General features: G+C 26.8%; 1 protein-coding gene across 1 annotated transcript in view; it reads right to left on the reverse strand.

Annotated features, from left to right (window-relative positions):
- LOC142228544 (tRNA dimethylallyltransferase) overlaps positions 1–12,138 on the reverse strand; it is a 591,910-nt gene that overhangs the window by 446,867 nt on the left and 132,905 nt on the right. The window lies entirely within an intron of this gene.

Below are 12,138 nucleotides of genomic sequence, written 5' to 3' on the forward strand. Positions count from 1 at the left end.
AAATTTTGTCAAAAACTTATTTCTATAGAAAATATTGTGAAACTTTTTATGTCTATAAAAAATTTAGCAAAATTTTATATCTATGCAAATTTTGCCAAAATTTTCTTTCTATAGACAATTTTGGTAAAATCATATTTCTTTACAAAATTTTCGCAACATTTTATTTCTACAGAAAATTTTGTCAAACTTTTAGTTCTATGAAAATTTAGCAAAAATTGTATTTCTATGCAAATAGTGCCAAAATTTTATTTCTACAGACAAATTTCGTAAAATCAGATTTCTATACAAAATTTTCTCAACATTTTATTTCTACAGAAAATTTTGCCAAAATTTTATTTCTATAGAAAATTATGGCAAAATTTTGTTTCTATAGAAACTTTTGCCAAAAATTCTATTTCTATAGAAAATTGTGTCAACATTTTATTTCTATTGAAAGTTTTGTGAAAATTTTATGTCTATAGAAAATTTTGCTACAATTTTATTTCTATAGAAAATTTTGCCGAAAATTCTATTTCTATAGAAATTTTTGTGAAAATTTTATTTCTATAGAAACTTTTGCTAAAATTTTATTTGTATAGAAAATTTTGCCAAAATATTATTTCTAAAGAAAATTTTGCCAAAATTTTGTTTCTAGAGAAAATGTGGCCAACATTTTATTTCTATAAAAAATTTGGTAAAATCATATTTCTATACAAAATTTTCTCAACATTTTATTTCTATGGAAAATTTTGTGAAATTTTATTTCTATAGAAAATTTTGTCAAAAAATTATTTCTATAGAAATTTTTTTCAACATTTTATTTCAATAGAGAATTTTATCAAAATTTTATTTCTATAGAAAATTTTGCCAAAACTTTATGTCTACAGAAAATTTTGTCAAAACTTTATTTCTATAGAAAATTTTGCTAATATCTTATTTCTATAGAAAATGTTGGCAAAATTTTACTTCTACAGAAACATTTGTCAAACTTTTATTTCAATAGAAAATTTTGTCAAACTTTTTATTTCTATAGAAAATTTAGGCAAAATTTTATTGCTATAGGCAATTTTGGTAAAATGATATGTCTATACAAAATTTTCTCAACATTTTATTTCTACAGAAAATTTTGTCAAACTTATAGTTCTATGAAAATTTTGGCAAAATGTTGTTTCTATAGAAAATTTTGCCAAAAATTCTATTTCTATCGAAATTTTTGTGAAAATTTTATTTCTACAGAAATTTCTGTGAAAATTTTATTTCTATAGAAATTTCTGTGAACATTTTATTTCTATAGAAAATTTTGTTAAAATTGTATTTCTATAGAAAATTTTGCCAAAATATTATTTCTAAAGAAATTTTGTCAAAATTGTATTTCTATGGAAAATCTTGTCAAAATGTTATTTTTATAGAATATTTGGCAAAATTTTATTTCTATAGAAAATGTTGGCAAGATTTTGCCAAAATTTTATTTCTATTATTGTCAAAAATGTATTTCTATAGACAATGATGTCAAATGTTAATTCTATAGAAAACTTCGCCAACATTTTTATGGCAAAATTTTATTTCTATAAAAAATTTTGCCAAAAATTCTATTTCTATAGAAATTTTTGTGAAAAATTTGTGAAAAAAGCAAATTATGGCAAAATTTTGTTTCTATAGAAAATTTTGCCAAAAATTCTATTTCTATCGAAATTTTTGTGAAAATTTTATTTCTATAGAAATTTCTGAGAAAATTTTATTTCTATAGAAAATTTTGCAAAAATTTTATTTCTATAGAAAATTTTGCCAAAATATTATTTCTAAAGAAAATTTTGTCAAAATTTTATTTCTATGGAAAATTTTTTCAAAATATTATTTTTATAGAAAATTTGGCAAAATTTTATTTCTATAGAAAATGTTGACAAGATTTTGCCAAAATTTTATTTTTTTTTTCTAGAAAAATTTTTGTCAAAAATTTATTTCTATAGAAAATGTTGTCAAATGTTAATTTTATAAAAAACTTTGCCAAAATTTTATTTCTATAGAAAATTTTGCCAAAAATTCTATTTCTATAGAAATTCTTGTGAAAATTTTATTTCTATAGAAATTTTTGCCAAAATTTTATTTCTATAGTAAATTTTGCCGAAATTTTAAAAATTTAACAAAATTTTATTTCTATGCAAATTTTGCTTCATTTCTATAGAAAATTTGTAAAGTACCTCTTGGTTGGAGGGGAATATTTTGGCAACCGTGCATTCTATACGACATTATCTTAATCTGATGGGAGCCACCGTGGTGCAATGGTTAGCATGCCCGCCTTGCATACACAAGGTCGTGGGTTCGATTCCTGCTACGACCGAACACCAAAAAGTTTTTCAGCGGTGGATTATCCCACCTCAGTAATGCTGGTGACATTTCTGATGGCTTCAAAGCTTCTCTAAGTGGTTTCACTGGAATGTGGAACGCCGTTCGGACTCGGCTATAAAAAGGAGCTCCCTTGTCATTGAGCTTAACATGGAATCGGGCAGCACTCAGTGATAAGAGAGAAGTTCACCACTGTGGTATCACAATGGACTGAATAGTCTAAGTGAGCCTGATACATCGGGCTGCCACATAACCTAACCTAACCTAATCTGAACCGATTTCTGCCAAAATCAAAAGTCTATTTTGATCCAAAATAGATAATTTTGGGAAATTTAACTTGGCTGGACTAAACCTGCAATCTAGACTTTGAACTCAAAAATGTGTTAGCAGACAGAAGGACAGGAAGGGTATCTATATCGACTAAAGCATCGGCCCTGAGCGTTATTGCCAAATACACCGAGTGTCTATGTCTTCGTCTTCTGGGTCTTGCAAACATATATACCCTGTCCCCCAGTGTGGTACAGAGTATAAAAAAGAAACTGAGTTACAATATACAAAGTTTGACTAAAAATCACATAGGCCCCAGATATATTCCTTACCTTCGTTCAGGTAATTACTGTTTCGACAAAACTAACTTTATTTAAAAACCATAATAAAATATCTCTTAATTAACTTTAGTTTAGTAGAAAATACTTTAATGGTGTGAATTTAATCTATAAAATAAAGTAATTAACAAAAAAAAACGGGACACTTAATTGGAATCATAAAAAAACTTTAGTCACTTTAGATGGTAAATTGACATTGAAATTTAGGCCTAGAATTATTTTTGCAAATTTATTCAAACGAAAAAAAATGTGTGGAAGTTCCCCGACAAAAACTTTCGATAGTAAATATCATCACGTTTGTCATAAACGGTGGCAAGCTATTAACCCAAACTGTAAGACCAGTAGTTGGTTTCGCCATCGAAATAAAAACTATGAGAGTAGCTAGACTTGAAAAGAGGCCTAAAATACAAAATAGGGCTAACACATAAAGTACGACTTGTTTTAGGCCTACAAGGTATTCACCATGGCTCTTGGTCTGCATGGTAATAACTGGCTGTGACCAGTCAGTGGCAAGTAATACATGAGAAAACCAAATTTTAAATGATTTTCTATTTTTTTGGGTTGTTTTTATATTGTACGCAAACATTTGATAAACATTACACGAAAGTTGTAAATGTGACAATAACTGTCAAAACTATGAACGAAAATCAACACATCAAAAATTATGCGAATACAAAAAATATTGCTACGGAGGAAGGTATAGTGAGGAGGTAAACTATGTAAGGTCCGTAGTCAATTTCGTAGAGATTCATATTGTGAACAACAATTCATTTCCGATTGGTATACAGAATACACAGCGAATAGTCCTTCAAACTTTATTTTTATAGAAAATTTTGCCAAAAATTTTATTTCTATAGAAAATGTTGTCAAAATTTTATTTCAATAGAAAATTTGGTCAAAATTTTATTTCTGTAGAAAATTTTGTCAAAATTTTATTTTTATAGAAAATTTTGTCAAAATTTTATTTCTATAGAAAATTTTGTCAAAATTTTATTTTTATAGAAAATTTTGTCAAAATTTTACTTCCACAGACAATATTGTCAAAAATTTTATTTCTATAGAAAATTTTGTCGAAATTTTATTTCGATAGAAAAATTTGTAAAATTTTTATTTGTGTAGAAAATTTTGTCACAATTTTATTTCTATAGAAAATTTTGTCAAAATTTTATTTCTATAGAAGATTTTGTCAAAATGTTATTTCAATAGAAAAATTTTGTCAAAACTGTGTTTCTATAACAAAATTTTGTCAAAATTTTATTTCTGTAGAAAATTTTGTCAAATTTTTATTTCTGTAGAAAATTTTGTCAAAATTTTATTTCTATAGAAGATTTTGTCAAAATGTTATTTCAATAGAAAAATTTTGTCAAAACTGTGTTTCTATAACAAAATTTTGTCAAAATTTTATTTGTACAGAAAATTTTGTCAAATTTTTATTACTTTAGAAAATTTTGTCACAATTTTATTTCTATAGAAAATTTTGCCAATATTTTATTTCCATAATAAATTTTGTCAAAATTTTATTTCCATAGAAAATTTTGTTAAAATTTTATTTCTATAGAAAATTTTGTCAAAATTTTTATTTCTATAGAAAATTTTGTCAACATTTTATGTTTTTGAAACCTTCGTCAAAGTTTTATTTCCATAGAAAATTTTGTCAAAATTTTATTTCTTTAGAAAATTTTGTCACAATTTTATTTCTATAGAAAATTTTGCCAATATTTTATTTCCATAATAAATTTTGTCAAAATTTTATTTCCATAGCAAATTTTTTAACAATTTTATGTTTTTGAAAATTTTGCCAAAATTTTATTTCCATAGAAAATTTTTTAACAATTTTATGTTTTTAAAAATTTTGTCAAAATTTTATTTCCATAGAAAATTTTTTAACAATTTTATGTTTTTGAAAATTTTGCCAAAATTTTATTTCCATAGAAAATTTTTTAACAATTTTATGTTTTTGAAAATTTTGTCAAAATTTTATTTCCATAGAAAATTTTTTAACAATTTTATGTTTTTGAAAATTTTGTCAAAATTTTATTTCCATAGAAGATTTTCGATAGAAAATCAAATTTTTATTTGTGTAGAAAATTTTGTCACAATTTTATTTCTATAGAAAATTTTGTCAAAATTTTATTTCTATAGAAGATTGTGTCAAAATGTTATTTCAATAGAAAAAGTTTGTCAAAACTGTGTTTCTATAACAAAATTTTGTCAAAATTTTATTTCTATAGAAAATTTTGTCAAATTTTTATTTCTGTAGAAAATTTTGTCAACATTTTATTTCTATAGAAATTTTGTCAAAGTGTTATTTCTATAGAAAATTTTTCAAAATTTTTATTTCTATAGAAAATTTTGTCATCATTTTATGTTTTTGAAACCTTCGTCAAAGTTTTATTTCCATAGAAAATTTTGTCAAAATTTTATTTCTTTAGAAAATTTTGTCACAATTTTATTTCTATAGAAAATTTTGCCAATATTTTATTTCCATAATAAATTTTGTCAAAATTTTATTTCCATAGAAAATTTTGTAAAAATTTTATTTCCATAGAAAATTTTGTTAAAATTTTATTTCTATAGAAAATTTTGTCAAAATTTTATTTCCATAGACAATTTTGTCAAAATTTTATTTCCATAGAAAATTTTGTCAAAATTTTATTTCCATAGCAAATTTTTTAACAATTTTATGTTTTTGAAAATTTTGCCAAAATTTTATTTCCATAGAAAATTTTTTAACAATTTTATGTTTTTGAAAATTTTGTCAAAATTTTATTTCCATAGAAAATTTTGTCAAAATTGAATTTCGTTTTGTTTGTTATTGTTGGCTTCTCTTCAATCGTTATTGTTGTTTTTGATCTCAGCTTAAAGCCATGCATTGACTAAACTACAAGTGTAGCTCAACCAACCAAATTTGACAAGCATACTTTTCCTCTGTTGGTTAAGCTACACTTGTAGTTAGTCAATGCATGGCTTTAAGCTGAGATCAAAAACAACAATAACGATTGAAGAGAAGCCAACAATAACAAACAAAACGAATGAAGATAGAGGAAGCACGCTCAAAAACAAACCCAGCCAAATACATTCAAATCGATGATTTGAGTTTGGCAAAGGAAAAGAGATATGCTGGCAAATTTGTTTAGGCAGTAGCCGACTATCAAACCCTTTTTCGGGAGGTTCAAGTGTAATTCACTTTGGGTTGAGTGAATTACCCGAATTTATTCTGATAATTGGTTGATAGTTTTGCTGCAAGTAGAGGATGCTGATGAGGAATGTGGTAATTCCGAAACAGCTGTACATCCAACCATCTTGCAGTCTATAGGGCTTTGCCCAAATAAATTTGACAAGCATACTTTTCCTCTGTTGGTTAAGCTTACAAGTGTAGCTTAGTGTAGTTTAGTCAATGCATGGCTTTAAGCTGAGATCAAAAACAACACTAAAAATTGAATTTCTATAGAAATTTTTGTCAAAATTGTATTTCTATCGAAAATTTTGGCAAAATTTTATTTCTATAGATAATTTTGTCAAAATTTAGTTCTATAGAAATTTTGACAAATTTTTATTTCTGTAGAATATTTTGTCAAAATTTTATTTCTATAGAAAATTTTGGCAAAATTTTATTTCCATATAAACTTTTGTCAAAATGTTATTACTAAGAAAATTTTGTCATTTTTTTTTTCATACAAACTTTTGTCAAAATTTATTTTCTCTAGAAAATGTTGTTAAAGTTTTATTTCTGCAGAAAATTTTGTCAAAATTTTATTTCTATAGAAAATTTTTTCAAAATTTTAATTCTATAGAAATTTTGTCACAATTTTATTTAGAAGATTTTGTGAAAATTTTATTTCTATAGAAAAATTTTGTCAACATTTTATTTTTATAGAAAATTTTGTCACCATTTTATTTCTATAGAAAATTTTGTTAAAATTTTATTTCTATAGCACAATATTGTCAAAATTTTATTTCCAGAGAAAATTTTGTCAAAATTGTATTTCTATAGAAAATTTTGTCAAAATTGTTTTTCTACAAAAAATTTTATCAAAATTGTATTTCTATAGAAAATTTGGTCAAAATTTTATTTCAATAGAAAATTTGGTCAAAATTTTATTTCTATAGAAAACTTTATCAAAATTTTATTTCTATAGAATATTTTGTCAAAATTTTATTTCCATAGAAAATTTTGTCAAAATTTTATTTTTATTGAAAATTTTATTTCTATAGAAAATTTTGTCAACATTTTATTTTTATAGAAAATTTTATTTCTATCGAAAATTTTTTCAAAATTTTGTTTCTAAAACAAAAAAATTTGTAAAAATTTTATTTTTATAGAAAATTTTGTTAAAATTTTATTTTTATTGAAAATTTTGTCAAAATTTTACTTCCATAGACAATTTTGTCTAAGATTTTATTGCTGTAGAAAATTTTGTCAAAATTTTATTTCAATATAATATTTTATCAAAATTTTATTTCAATTGAAAATTTGGTCAAAATTTTATTTCTATAGAACATTTTGTCAATTTTGACAAAGTTTTCAAAAACATAAAATTTTTACAAAATTTTCTATGGAAATAAAATGTTGACAAAATTTTCTATAGAAATAAAATTTTGAAAAATGTTTCTATAGAAATAAAAGTTTGACAAAATTTTCTATAGAAATAAAATTTTGACCAAATTTTCTATTGAAATATAATTTTTATAAAATATTATATTGAAATAAAATTTTGACAAAATTTTCTATAGGAATTCAATTTTGACAAAATTTTCTATAGAAATAAAATCTAGAAATAAAATCTCAAAATTTAATTCCATAGAAAATTTTGTCAAAATTTAATTTTTATAGAAAATTTTATTTCTATAGAATACTTTCTTAAAATTTTATTTCCATAGAAAATTTTGTTTATGTCTATAGAAAATATTGTCAAAATTTTATTTCTATAGAAAATATTGTCAAAACTTTATTTGAATAGAAAATTTTGTCAAAATTTTATTTCCATAGAAAATTTTGTCAAAATTTTATTTTCATAGTAAATTTTGTCAAAATTTTATTTCTATAGAAAATTTTGTCAAAATTTTATTTCTATAGAAAATTTTGTCAAAATTTTATTTCTATAGAAAATTTTGTCAAAATTTTATCTCCATAGAAAGTTTTGTCAAAATTTTATTTCTATTTCAGTTTAGTAAATGACAAAAACAGTCTGCCCCGTCCAACTTTAGATATTCGGTACTTATTTTGTTTTACTGTCAAAACTTTACTTTTCACAGTAAAATTCATATAAATTATCTTTTATTTTACTTGATTTTATTAAAAAATGAATGTAATCAAAATTCTTGAAGGCTTACAACTATTAACCGCGATAATTGGTGCGTATGTAACACCAATGAGAGACTGCAAATATGGATTCATGGCCTTTGTACTGGGATGCATGGATGCTGCAATGCATTTAATACAAAACGAACATTTTCAAGCAGATATTGGATTCGAAATGGTAACAATTCAACATGGAGGAACTCTACCTCTACGCATAATGGAATCCGTACATGAATATATGCCATTGGGTCTCATTAATATTGAACTATATCAGTTATCTTCGAAATCTCCAGCACTATCAATATCATTTTTTATACCCATGATATTGGATATTCTGACGAAATTCATAGCGATTGAAGAAAGTGCCAGAATCATGTTATATTTGAAACAAGTGAATATAATGTCTCATGCAATTTCCATTGGATATTTGGCTAAAACTGAATTGAATATATGGTTTGGAGGTGTTTGGTTAGCTACGCTCATACTGAACTATGGCATTTATGCGGAATTCTTTGGTCGATGGCATGGAGGAATTGTGAAATTATGTGGTTTTATTCTAATGTATTTATTTGCTATGATTGGTATTTATGATGATGATTTTCTAAGGCGTCTCGAATGGTTTAATCTTGGATCCGTAGGGGAATTTTGAAAACGAAACAATAAAAAAAAGATGTTGGCCAAATAATGGAACTAATGTTGGCCAAATAATGGAACTAAAGTTGTATGCAATGTTTCCGTTGCATTTTGTCACCGCCCGTTCACGATTGTGGAACGGAATTTTTTCTATTAGTGTTGTTGTTGCAAATCTTACATCACCATGAAATCTGATACACCCTCTACCGAAACACAAAATCATCCAAATACCCAAGACCATCTTTAATAAACTACAGTGAAACCTCCGAAAGGTGAATACCCGCGGTCGCCTACATTTTTTCCACATTTGGAAGGTGTCCAGTTATGGGAGGTTAATTTTAGTGTGTTGATAAAACATACGTCACCAGACAATTGTCCACATTTGAGAGGCATTCGGCTTTTAGCGGGTCCAAGTTTGATAGGTTTCAGTCAAAAGACAAAAGACAAATTGGGTTTTTAGATTAAATTAAAGAAATATACAGAACCAATCCTTGTGAGGTGTTCAGGAATTGGGAATTCAGACCATACCCCAAACTTTGATGGCTCCTTATACCGGAGAATTCTAGAAATTTAATTACAGTATGGTATGTTGGGATGGTATGAAAATTGGCTTCAGGAAAATGAGTTGCAAAACCCAAATGGTCCCTGAGTGGGACGACGCTTCATAATTAATATGAGCCCCAAAAATGTAACCAGCTTGAAAATAGGCCCCAGGAAAGTGAGCCCCCAAAATCTTATTGAAACAGGGCGGCAAAAATAGGGCAATGCTTCATAATAAATACGTGCCCCAACAAAATTAAACTGAAGCACGAATATCGACAGCAGATTAGATTTAGGTCCTGTTGTCACTGTTGATTTAAATGACTTTTTGAAAATGAACCATATCTAATGGAAAACGAAATATGTATGTGTTATGCTATGTTCCCACCGACTCGTTTTCCTCATTCGTTTTTCCAAAACATTTCACCGTTCACACCGGGTTGAGATGTTTTAGTTTGACAGTTATCATGGAAACTAGAAATTCACATTTCCTCGAACTTCACATATATGCAACCTATGTCCAAATAATTACCGCGAGCGCAAAGGGGAAAAATGTTTTATGTTATGTTCACATGTCCATGTTCTTAAAAGCCTTTGTTAATTCTTTTTTTCTATGAAACTTATTTCAATATTTTGACATATATTTTGAATAGGGTACGTTATTCGGGGTATATTCAAAATTAGGTGGGTTCACATTCTAATATTGACGTGTTTTGGAGGAAAACTTGTGTTTTGAACTTGTTTTTTAGTATGGCAAAAACGACTCGTTTTGAAGCGCTTATAAAGGGAAAACATTTCAAACCCCAAAACATGCTTGGTGAGAACACCATATTACTGAAAATGTGTGAACGAAACGAAATTATGAAAACGAGCCATAATCCCAAAAAGCAATTTTGGGTTAATTTTTCATTTAAGATATTGGGATTTATTTTTGTAATTCAATTGCGTCCCAAAAATAAAATGAAATTACTCTCAAAAAAATATACAAAGTTGGTGTTGTTGTCATTTATTGGCGTCCTATTTAATTTAGGTTTTGAGGCTTATTTTCATATTCAGAGAAATCTATCCCAGTTTGCACTCTGCCCATAGGAGAGAGAAATCGCGTAGCCCACTTTGCACTCTGTCTATGGGAGAAAGTCTTAAACCTCAGCCACTTATATAACTTTGCAAATACGTTAGTCTTCTATTGACTTTGTACACAAAACCTTAAACCTCGACCACGGGCCGTCCACGCCTATCGTTTTAAATCTATAGGAAAAAGTCTTAAATCTCACTTTGCTTCCACGTAACACACTGTGGACCCCGTCGGTGGAAGAAAGTCTGAAACCCCGATCCAAGTCAAAGTCCAAGCAATAAGCAAAACTATTGCAATAGAATGCTATTCGCAGCAACAAAAGGTTACACTGTTCCCGCCACTGTCAAATCTCAGAAAGTGAATATAGGCCTCTCCAGGAAACGAAGCGCAATCCCAAAATAGAAAGTGGGGTTTATTTTCATTTGAAATATTTTTATTTTGATTATGCAAACGGGCGCTAAAAATAAAAATAAACAAGTATATACGGCCGTAAGTTCGGCCAGGACGAATCTTATGTACCCTCCACCATGGATTGCATAGAAACATGTACTCAAGACTGTCATCCACAATCGAATTACTTGTGTTGCGGTAACACTTGTCGATGGCAAGGTATATTAAAACTTATTAACACTGTCTTCTCAATTATAAGTTAGTCCATACGGGGTATATATTGAACAAAAAAGGACGACTAATACGTACATAATTCTGTTTGGCAAAATTTTATAAAGCAATAACATTTTGACAAAATTTTGTATAGTATTAAAATGTTGAAAAAAAATTTATAGTAATAAAATTTTCGCAAAATTTTCTTTAGAAATAAAATTTTGACAAAATTTTCTATAGAAATAAACTCTTGACAAAATTTTGTATAGTAATAAAATTTTTACAATAAATTTTACAGTAATAAAATGTTGACAAAATTTTCTATAGAAATAAAATCTTGTACAAATTTTCTATAGAAATAAAATCTTGACATAATTTTGTATAGTAATAAAATTTTGACAAAATTTTTTATAGACATAAAATGTTGACAAAATTTTCTATAGTAAATAATACAATTTTGACAAAATTTTCTAAAGTAATAAAATGTTGACAAAATTTTCTATAGTAATAAAATTTTGACAAAATTTTCTATAGAAATAAAATTTTGGTAGATTATTTTTGGGGATCGTCGATATATAATTATAGACCGATATGGACCAATTTTGGCATGGTTGTTAGCAACCATACACTAGCGCAATATATCAAATTTCACCACGTACCAAATTTCAACCGGGTCGGATGAGTTTTGCTCCCCCAACAGCTCCGGAGGTCAAATCTGGGGATCGGTGTAAATGGTGTTATATATAATTAAGACCGGTATGGACCAATTTTTGCATGGTTGTTAGAGACCATATACTAACACCACGTACCAAATATCATCTGGGTCGGGTGAATTTTGCTCTTCCAAGGGCCTCCGCAAGCCAAATCGGGGAATCGGTTTATATGGGGGCTATATATAATTATGGACCGATGTGAACCAATTTTTGCATGGTTGTTAGAGACCATATACAAACACCATGTACCAAATTTCAGCCGGATCGGATGAAATTTGCTTCTCTTAGAGGTTCCGCAAGCCAAATCGGGGAATCGGTTTATATGGGGGCTATATATAATTATGG

This window comes from Haematobia irritans, chromosome 3, assembly GCF_050003625.1.
Source record: "Haematobia irritans isolate KBUSLIRL chromosome 3, ASM5000362v1, whole genome shotgun sequence".
NCBI classification, from domain to species: domain Eukaryota; kingdom Metazoa; phylum Arthropoda; class Insecta; order Diptera; family Muscidae; genus Haematobia; species Haematobia irritans.